A 12,355-nucleotide genomic window follows, 5' to 3' on the forward strand; every position below is an offset into this window, starting at 1 on the left:
AACGAATAATTTTATTCTCCCTTAATATATCATCTTCTATTGAATGACTGCAAAATTTACCTCCAGCAGAACATTCTTATAATGAACTTCCTATTTTAAGAAATTTCTAATATGGCAGATTATATGTAATGGATTTAAACCCCATTTATAAAGGATTATCCTTTTTTTAGAAATGGCAACCTGATCTAACTTTAATCTCCAAAATGGAGCATCTCCCCTAATAGAACAAATTATTTTTTTTCATGATCATACTTTAGTTATTTTAATTATAATTACTATTTTAGTTAGATATTTAATGATTAACTTATTTTTTAATAATTATATTAATCGATTTTTACTAGAAGGTCAAATAATTGAACTAATTTGAACAATCATTCCAGCTATCACCCTAATTTTTGTAGCTTTACCTTCTCTTCGTCTTTTATATCTATTAGATGAACTTAATAATCCATTAATCACCTTAAAATCTATTGGCCATCAATGATATTGAAGCTATGAATACTCTGACTTTAATAATATTGAATTTGATTCTTATATAATTCAATATAATAATTCAGAAATAAAAAATTTCCGTTTATTAGATGTTGATAATCGTATTGTCTTACCTATAAATAATCAAATTCGTATTATAATTACAGCAACAGATGTAATTCATTCGTGAACTATCCCTTCTCTAGGAGTTAAAATTGATGCTAATCCTGGTCGACTCAATCAAGGAAATCTTTATATTAATCGCCCAGGAATTTTTTATGGTCAATGTTCTGAAATTTGTGGATCAAATCATAGATTTATACCTATTGTAATTGAAAGAATTTCTATTAAAAATTTTATTAATTGAATTAATAATTATTCTTCATTAGATGACTGAAAGCAAGTATTGGTCTCTTAAACCACTTAATAGTAAATTAGCAATTACTTCTAATGAAAGAATTAGTTAAATTTATAACATAAATATGTCAAATTTATATTATTACTAAAGTAATATTCTTTTATTCCTCAAATAATACCCATTAATTGAATTTTATCTTTTTTTTTTTTTATTTGTATCTTTATTTTATTTAATATTATAAATTATTATATTTTTTTAAATAAAAATAATTTTAATAATAATCAAAATAAAAATATTAAAAAAAATTTTAACTGAAAATGATAAGTAATTTATTTTCAATTTTTGATCCTTCAACTAATTTATTTAATCTACAATTAAATTGAATTAGAACCTTTATTGGTTTAATTATTATTCCATATTCATTTTGATTTATTCCCAATCGTAAATTTGTTTTTTGAAATTTAATTCTTAATAAATTACACAATGAATTTAAAACTTTATTAGGTCCTAATAGATTTAATGGATCAACTTTTATTTTTATTTCATTATTTTCTTTTATTTTATTTAATAATTTTTTAGGACTATTTCCTTATATTTTTACTAGAACAAGTCATTTAACAATTTCTCTCTCTATCTCCCTTTCATTATGATTAAGATTCATACTATATGGTTGAATTAATAATTACCAACATATATTTATTCACATAATTCCTCAAGGAACTCCTAGTATTCTTATACCTTTTATAGTATTAATTGAAACAATTAGTAATATTATTCGACCAGGAACATTAGCAGTTCGACTAACTGCTAATATAATTGCAGGTCATCTTCTTCTTACATTATTAAGAAATACTGGAATTAATATACCTTCCTATATATTAATTTTTCTAATTTTTATTCAAATTTTATTATTAATTCTTGAATCAGCAGTTGCAATTATTCAATCTTATGTAATTTCTATTCTTAGAACATTATATTCTAGTGAAACTAATTAATGACAATACACAATAATCACCCTTACCACTTAGTAGATTTTAGTCCTTGACCTTTAACAGGATCCATTGGAGTAATAACTTTAGTTACAGGAATAATTAAATGATTTCACAATTTTAACATAAATTTAATAATTTTAGGCTACATAATTATTTTATTAACAATATATCAATGATGACGAGATATTTGTCGAGAAGGTACTTTCCAAGGTAAACATACTTTATTTGTATCAAAAGGTTTACGATGAGGAATAATTCTTTTTATTATCTCTGAAGTATTTTTCTTTATTTCATTTTTTTGAGCTTTTTTTCATAGTAGTCTTTCACCTAATATTGAAATTGGGGCAATATGACCTCCCTTTAGAATTATCCCATTTAACCCCTTTCAAATTCCATTATTAAATACAATTATTTTAATTACCTCAGGAATTACAGTCACCTGAGCTCACCATGCAATTATAGAAAATAATTTTTCTCAAATAACTCAAGGATTATTTATTACTATTATATTAGGAATTTATTTTTCTATTCTACAAGCATATGAATATTTTGAAGCTTCTTTTTCTATTGCAGATAGAATTTATGGTTCTACTTTTTTTGTAGCAACAGGATTTCATGGACTTCATGTAATTATTGGAACAATTTTCCTTTCTATTTGTCTTATCCGTCATTTAAATTTCCATTTTTCTAATAATCATCATTTTGGATTTGAAGCAGCAGCATGATATTGACATTTTGTTGATGTAGTATGATTATTCCTTTATATTTCAATTTATTGATGAGGAAACTAATTTATTTATATAATATATTTAGTATATTTGACTTCCAATCAAAAAGTTTAATTTAATTTAATATAAATAATTAATTTATTATTAACATTAACTATTATAATTATATTAATTTCTAATATTTTAATACTTTTATCCTTAATCTTATCAAAAAAATCATTTATAGATCGAGAAAAAAATTCTCCATTTGAATGTGGATTTGATCCCAAATCTTCTGCACGAATACCATTTTCTCTTCATTTTTTTTTAATTACTATAATTTTTTTAATTTTTGATATTGAAATTGCATTAATTTTCCCTTTAATTAATTGTTTTAACTTAGTAAATTTTTCTACAATAATAAAAATTAGATTTTTTTTTTTAATTATATTATTAATTGGACTTTATCATGAATGAAATCAAAATATACTTAATTGAACAAATTAGGATTATAGTTTATAAAAAACATTTGATTTGCATTCAAAAAATATTAATTTTTAATTTATCTTAAATAAGAAGCAAATATTGCATTTAATTTCGACTTAAAAGAAAGAGTTAATAACTCCTTATTTAAATAATTAATTGAAACCAAAATAGAGGTATATCACTGTTAATGATATTATTGAATAAAAAATTCCAATTAAATTATGAAATATAAAAATTAAGCTACTAACTTAAATTATAGTGGTTAATAACCATTAATATTTCTATTTATATAGTTTATTATTAAAACATTACATTTTCATTGTAAAAATAAAAAAAAATTTTTTATAAATATTTAAAGATTTAATAATCTCCCTAATATCTTCAATATTATGCTCTTTTTATAAGCTATTTAAATTAATTAAATTAAAAATATTAAATATATAATTAATATTCATAAAATAAAACTAAATAAATAAATTTTAAAATTATTTATTTGATAAAAATTATAGTAAACAGAATAATTTTTAATAAATCAAATATACCTTGACCTCTATAAATTTCTCTTCATCCCATATCAATATTTTTTATAATATTTTGACCTAATTTTAAAAAATAATAATTTAAACCATAAGTAGATAAATTAGGTATAAATCATATTAAACATAAAAAATTTCTTAAACTATAAGTTATTAAAAATTTATTCACAGAATAAATTTTTATATTTCTAATTAAATATCCTATTAATAATCCTAATATTCTTACATAAATTACTATTATTTTTATATTAAAAGGTAAATAAATTATATAAGGATAATTAAAAATTAATCAACTTAATATTCTTCCTACTACTAATCTTATTCCTAATAATATAAATATTCTCTTTAATATTATATAATCCTCATCATATAAATTATAAACTACTAATAAATTATAATCATTAATTATTAAATAAAATAATAAACGAATAGTATAAAATATAGTTAAACCAGTAGAAAAATAATATAAAAAAAAAATTAATATATTTAAATTTCTTATACTAACTATTTCTAAAATTAAATCCTTTGAATAAAATCCAGCTAAAAAAGGAATACCGCATAAAGCTAAATTAGAAATATTTAAACATAATGAAGTTAAAGGAATATAAAATCTAATTCCTCCTATATAACGAATATCTTGAATATCATTTATTATATGAATAATAACACCCGCACATATAAACAATAAAGCCTTAAACATAGCATGAGTTAATAAATGAAAAAAAGCTAAATCAGCTAATCCTATTCTTAAAATTCTTATTATTAATCCTAATTGTCTTAAAGTAGATAAAGCAATAATTTTTTTTAAATCAAATTCATAATTAGCAGAAATACCAGCCATAAATATAGTTAACCCTGATAAAACTAATAAAAACTTTAAAAAAATTATATCAACTAACATCATATTAAATCGAATTAATAAATAAACGCCAGCAGTAACTAAAGTAGAAGAATGAACTAAAGCCGATACTGGAGTAGGAGCTGCTATTGCTGCAGGTAATCAAGATCTAAAAGGAATCTGAGCTCTCTTTGTTATAGCTGCAATAATTAATAAAAATCTAATAAATTTTATTATAAAATCATTATTTATAAAATTTAAATAAAAAATATAATTTCATCTACCATAATTTATTATTCAAGCAATAACCATTAAAATTATTACATCTCCAATACGATTAGATAAAGCAGTTAATATTCCTGCATTATAAGACTTAATATTTTGATAATAAATTACCAAACAATATGAAACTAAACCTAACCCATCTCATCCTAAAAAAATTCTAATTATATTAGGTCTAATAATCAATAAAACTATCGATAATACAAATAATAAAACTAAAATAATAAATCGATTTAAATTTAACTCTGAATGTATATATCTTCCTCTATAATAAATTACAGAAGAAGAAATTATTAAAACAAATATTAAAAATAATAAAGATATTCAATCCAATAAAATAGACATTACTACTCTTATAGACCTAAAAGAAATAATTTCCCACTCTAAAAATAAAGTTAAATTCTCCATAATAAAATATATTATAAAAAAAAAACTTATTATTCTAAAAAAAAATAAAAAAAAAAATCTAATAAAACAAATAGAATATCTTTTAATGATTTAAAATGAAATTTCATATTTTTGACTCCACAAATCAATATTTTATATTTAAATTATTTAAATAAAATCAAATAAAAAAATAATCAATTTTTAAAACTAAAACATTAAGAGGTAATCAATGTAATATTAATATTAAATATTCCCGTGATACCCCTGTATAAAATCTATAAATTCCTAAATTATATTTTCCATGTTGTGTATAAGAATATAAATATAATCTATAACCAGCTCTAAAAAAAGAAATCATAATCAAAGTAATTATTGATAATCAAGATCATCCTACTACTCTATTAATTAATCTAATCTCTCCCATTAAATTTATTGAAGGTGGAGCTGCTATATTTGAGGATATTAATAAAAATCACCACAATCTTATCGAAGGTATAAAATTTATTATCCCCTTATTAATATATAATCTTCGTCTTTGTAAACGTTCATAATTAATATTAGCTAAACAAAATATTCCTGAAGAACATAAACCATGACCAATTATTATAATATAAGAACCTACATAACCTCAGTAATTTATAGTTATAATACCACAAATCACTAATCTTATATGGGCTACTGACGAATAAGCAATTAAAGATTTCATATCAACTTGACAAAAACAATTTAATCTAATAAATAAACCACCTAATAATCTAATAACTACTCAAATAAAATTAAATTTTATTCCAATTTTTTGAAAAAGAATTATAATTCGTAAAAGTCCATAACCTCCTAATTTTAACATAATTCCAGCTAAAATTATTGAACCTGAAACCGGAGCCTCTACATGAGCCTTAGGAAGTCATAAATGAACAAAATATATAGGTATCTTTACTAAAAAAGCCAAAATTATTGATAAATATAATAAAAAATAATCTATTCTAAAAAATTTATAAAAATATATAATTATATAATTTAAGTTATGAAAAATAAAAAAAATTCCTATTAATATAGGTAAAGAAACAAATAAAGTATAAAATAATAAATAAGCTCCTGCCTGAATTCGTTCAGGTTGATAACCCCATCCAATAATTAATAATAAAGTAGGAATTAATCTTCTTTCGAAAAATAAATAAAATAAAAATAAATTTATTACACTAAAAATTAAATATAATATAATTAATAAAATTAAAACATTAAATAAAAAAAAATTTGAGTAAAATTTTATTTTATTCAAATTTTCTCTTGCTATAATTATCAATAAGCAAATTCAAATTCTTAATAAAATTAACCCATATGAAATTAAATCACAACCTATTATATATCTTAAATTTCTAAAATTATAAATATTAATACTTAAATTTATAAATAAAAATATAATCACTATTATTATTATTTGAACCATTCAAAATATATTTTTTAAAAAACATAAAGGAATTATAAAAATTATTATAAATAAAAATTTTATCATTTTATAATAAATTAAATCTTTGAAAATAATCATTACCATGAGTACGAATTATAGAAACTAAAATTGATAAACCTAAAGCTCCTTCACATACTGAAAATAATAAAAAAACTATTATTATATAAGTATCATTTTCTATATTATTAAAAGTAATAACAAAAAAAAAAAAAATTCTTAAAACAATAAATTCTAAACTTAATAAAACAATTAATAAATGTTTATGTTTAGAGGCAAAAATTATATTCCCAAAAATAAATATAATTAAAATAACTATTATCATATTTATTATCATTAGTAGTTTTTATAGTTTAAATAAAACATTGGTCTTGTAAATCAAAAATAAGTCTTTTTCTTTAAAAACTTCAAAGAAAAAGAATTTCTTTATCTATAATCTCCAAAATTATTATTTTTATTAAAATATTCTTTGATATCATTAAAATTTTTATTTCATTAATAATTATATTATTTTCTTTTATTATATTATTTTTAAATCATCCTTTATCAATAGGATTAATAATTCTTATTCAAACTTTACTTACTTGTATACTATCTGGCATATTATTAAATACTTATTGATTTTCCTATATTTTATTCCTAGTATTTTTAGGAGGATTATTAGTTTTATTTATTTATGTTTCTAGAATTGCCTCCAATGAAATATTTAATATTAATATTTATTTAAAAAATATTTTTCTATTTTTTTCTATTATTATTTTCTTTATTTCAATAATATATATATATAATATAAATTGACTTAATTTCTTCTTCAATTATGAAATAAATGATATTCTTAATCCTTATATTTTTTTTAATAATGAAAATAAAATTAATTTATCTAAATTATATAATAATCAAACATATTTTTTAATAACAATAATAATTATTTATTTATTTATTGCACTCGTAGCAGTAGTAAAAATTACAAATATTTTTTTCGGCCCACTTCGTTCATCTAATTTCTAATGATAAATAAATTTTCAACCTTACGAAAAACCCATCCTTTACTTAAAATTATTAACAGTTCATTAATTGATCTTCCTTCTCCTTCTAATATTTCCATTTGATGAAATTTTGGATCTCTTTTAGCTTTATGTCTTATTATTCAAATTTTAACAGGTTTATTTTTAACTATATATTATACAGCAAATATTGAAATAGCATTTTATAGTGTTAATTATATTTGTCGAAATGTAAATTATGGTTGATTAATTCGAACATTACATGCCAATGGAGCTTCTTTTTTTTTTATTTGTATTTATTTACATATTGGACGAGGAATTTATTATGAATCTTTCAATTTAAAATTTACTTGAATAATTGGAGTTATTATTTTATTTGTTCTAATGGCAACTGCATTTATAGGATATGTTTTACCATGAGGACAAATATCTTTTTGAGGAGCTACTGTTATTACAAATCTTCTTTCAGCTATTCCTTATTTAGGAACTATATTAGTAAATTGAATTTGAGGAGGATTTGCTGTAGATAATGCTACTCTAACTCGATTTTATTCTTTGCCATTTTTTATTTCCTTTTATTATTCTTATATTAACAATAATTCACCTTTTATTCTTACATCAAACAGGATCTAATAATCCATTAGGAATTAATAGTAATTTAGATAAAATTCCTTTTCACCCATTTTTTACATTTAAGGATTTAATTGGATTCATTATTTTAATTTTATTATTAACTCTTTTTAACTTTAACTAATCCTTATTTATTGGAGATCCAGATAATTTTATTCCTGCTAATCCATTAGTAACTCCTATCCATATTCAACCTGAATGATATTTCTTATTCGCTTATGCAATTTTACGATCTATTCCTAATAAATTAGGAGGAGTAATTGCTTTAGTTATATCTATCTTAATTTTAATTATCTTACCATTTACATTTAATAAAAAAATACAAGGAATTCAATTCTATCCTATTAACCAAATTATTTTCTGAATTATAATTATTACTATTTTTTTATTAACTTGAATTGGAGCACGACCAGTTGAAGACCCCTTACATTATTACTGGCCAATTATTAACTATTATATACTTTTCTTATTTTATTATTAATCCTATTATTAATAAATTTTGAGATAACTTAATTTTTAATTAATACTTAAATTAATGAGCTTGTATAAGCATTTGTTTGAAAACTTAAGAAAGAATACTTATTCTATTAATTTATACTAAAAATATTATTTAATTTAAAAAAATTTTTACCCCAATAAAAATAATAAAAAATTTAATGAAATAGGTAAATACCCTTTTCAAGATAAATATATTAATTTATCATAACGATATCGAGGTAAAGTTCCCCGCACTCAAATAAATAAAAAAGAAATAAAAACTAATTTTAAATAAAAAATTAATCTAAGCCTATAACCTCCTATATATATTAAAATAAATAATAATCTTATGAATAAAATTCTAGAATATTCTGCTAAAAAAATTAAAGCAAATCCCCCTCTTCTATACTCAATATTAAACCCTGATACTAATTCTCTTTCCCCTTCAGCAAAATCAAAAGGAGTTCGATTAGTTTCAGCTAATCTTGACGATATTCAACATAATCTTAAAGGAATTATTAAAAATAAAAATCAAATTATTTCTTGGTAAAAAAAAAAATAATATTAAATTAAAATCTATAATTAAAATAATTCTTGATAATATAATTAAAGCTAATCTAACTTCATAAGAAATAGTTTGAGCAACTGCTCGTAAACCTCCCAATAAAGCATAATTAGAATTAGAAGATCATCCAGCAACCATAACAGTATAAACTCCTAAACTAGTACAACATAAAAAAAATAAAATTCCTAAATTAAATCTAATTATATTAAAATAATAAGGAATTAATATTCATAATATTAAAGAAATAATAAATCTAATAACAGGAGAAAAATAATAAGATATATAATTAGAATAATTAGGAAAAGTATGCTCCTTAGTAAATAATTTAATAGCATCAGAAAAAGGCTGTAAAATTCCTATAAAACCAACTTTATTAGGTCCTTTTCGAATTTGAATATAACCTAAAACTTTACGTTCTAATAAAGTTAAAAAAGCAACCCCTACTAAAACACCAATAATTATAATTAATATTCCAATAATAAATAATATTATATCTTTTAGTATCATTTACTATATATATAAATAATTATATATTCATGACTTCTAAAATCATTACATTTTTTCTGCCAAAATAGTTATTAATTTATTAATAACATTCATTTTATAAAAATTATTTTTAATATTTGATCCTTTCGTACTAAAATATTATATTTTTCTAAAGATAGAAACCAACCTGGCTCACACCGGTTTGAACTCAGATCATGTAAGATTTTAATGATCGAACAGATCAAAAATTTTAAACTTTTGCATTTAAATTTTATCTTAATCCAACATCGAGGTCGCAAACTTTTTTTCTTATAAGAACTAAAAAAAAAAATTACGCTGTTATCCCTAAGGTAATTTTTTCTTATAATCATTATTAATGGATCATTAAATCATAAATTAATGTTAAATTTTAAAAAAAGTTATTTTAATTTTTCTATCACCCCAATAAAATAATTTAATTAATTCTAATTTTAAAATTTATATATTAATAATTAATTAATTAAATTATAAAACTCTATAGGGTCTTCTCGTCTTTTAAAATTATTTTAACTTTTTAATTAAAAAATTAAATTTTATTAATTAAGTAGAGACAGTTTATATCTCATCCAATCTTTCATACAAGTCACCAATTAAGAGACTATTGATTATGCTACCTTTGTACAGTCAAAATACTGCAGCCCTTTAATAATTTATCAGTGGGCAGATTAGACTTTATATTATTTTCAAAAAGACATGTTTTTGATAAACAAGTGAATATAAATTTTTGCCTAATTCCTTTACTTAATTTTTAATAAATATAAATTTATTATCTACATTTTAATATACTAATTTTATCATTATAATTAATTTTTATTTAATTATAAATTATTTTTTTATAAAAAATTAAATATTTAATTTTAAATTTTAAAATAAATTAAATTATTTATAAAAAATTATAATTTATTAACAATATAAATTCTAAAATTTTAAATTATAAATTTAATTTATATATTATAATATTTTATTTTAAAGCTTATCCCTTAAAATATTGAATATTTTTTAATAAAAATTTAATTAATAAAAATTATATAATAAAATATTTTAAATTAAATTTTTTTCTAAAAAAACTAGATATATTTAAAAACGATTAACATTTCATTTCTAATTAATTATTAAAAATAATTATTCAACATTAACTTTTATAATTAATTAACTCTTTTAAATTCGAGAATTTTTTTCATAAAAAATTTTATTAATAAACTCTGATACACAAGATACAATAAATTAAATTTACTTTTATTTTGATTAATTTTCAAATATTTAAAATTTATTTTACAATACTAATTCACTATAAAATTTTTAATTTTTTCTTTATAAATACTTTAACCCCCATTAAATATCTATATTTTAAAAATTTTTTTATTATTTTTTATTTATTAATTTTTCCCCCTCAAATTAATTATTAATATAATATCTTTTCAATGTAAATGAAATACTTTTTCAAGCTCTAATTTGTTCTTTCTAGAAACACTTTCCAGTACCTCTACTTTGTTACGACTTATTTCAATTTATAAATGAAAGCGACGGGCAATATGTACATATTTTAATTTAAAATCATTTTATTAAACTAAATAAAATTACATTTAAATCCACCTTCCAATATTTTTTAAAAATATTATCCATTTAATTATTTCTTATTGTAATCCATTATATTCTTAATTATAATCTGCATCTTGATCTGAGTTAAATTTTTATTTAAATTTTAAAATATTATTTTTATAAAAAAATATTTTTTTAACAACGATATACAAAATTAAATAATTAAGTAAATTTATTCGTGGATTATCAATTAATAAACAGATTCCTCTAAATGAACTAAAATACCGCCAAATTATTTAAGTTTTTATAAATAATTATATACTATTTTAGCATTTTAAATTTAATTTTTAATAATAGGGTATCTAATCCTAGTTTTTGAAAAAATTTAATAATTCATATTTTATAATGAAAATTTTAATTTATTAAAATTTCACTTAATAATTAATTATTTATTTTCTTTAAAATAATATTAATTATATACTGATAAAATTTAAATTATTTTTTGTATAACCGCAACTGCTGGCACAAAATTTGTTAATAATTTATTAAATAATACTAAATCTTAATTTCTTAAATTTTTAATTTTAATTACTACTATATTTTAATTTTAAAATTATTAAAATAATTAAAAATTAACACTAAAATTTATATGTAAAACAAATTTAAATTAAAATATTTAAACCATAAAAAATTTATTTATATATTTAATTTTGACATATAGATTTTTTTTTTTTTTTTTTTATATTAAAATATTTATTAGAAATTATTAAATTTTATTTATTATTCTTTCTCTTTTCTTCTATATTAATTAAATAATTAATTTTATAAAATAAACAATTTATATTAATTAAATAATATAAAATTAATATAATATTATTTATAAAATACAATTTTTTATTTATATTATTAATTATATTAATATATTTAAATATTTATTATAATATTTAATTTAATAATTAATTAAATATTTAATATATATATATATATATATATATATATATATTAAAAAAAAATTATAAATAAATTCAATTTATTTTTTTTTTAACAATTAATTTCCTTTTAAATTTAATTTATTTTTCTTACTTAATATAAT

At 18.8% G+C, this 12,355-nt stretch overlaps 3 pseudogenes; 1 reads left to right on the forward strand and 2 right to left on the reverse strand.

The window, feature by feature from the left end:
* The first annotated feature begins 997 nt into the window (after window positions 1-997).
* On the forward strand, window positions 998-2,616 carry LOC137932550 (ATP synthase subunit a-like; annotated as a pseudogene).
* A 935-nt stretch (window positions 2,617-3,551) lies between these two features.
* On the reverse strand, window positions 3,552-5,763 carry LOC137932548 (NADH-ubiquinone oxidoreductase chain 5-like; annotated as a pseudogene).
* Window positions 5,764-8,783: 3,020 nt separating this feature from the next.
* Window positions 8,784-11,122, reverse strand: LOC137932549 (NADH-ubiquinone oxidoreductase chain 1-like; annotated as a pseudogene).
* Between the last annotated feature and the right edge of the window lie 1,233 nt (window positions 11,123-12,355).

The sequence above is a fragment of the Battus philenor genome, unplaced genomic scaffold (genome assembly GCF_028537555.1).
Source record: "Battus philenor isolate CCGP_79_NKW_IND1 unplaced genomic scaffold, ilBatPhil1.0.hap1 SCAF_94, whole genome shotgun sequence".
NCBI classification, from domain to species: Eukaryota; Metazoa; Arthropoda; class Insecta; order Lepidoptera; family Papilionidae; genus Battus; species Battus philenor.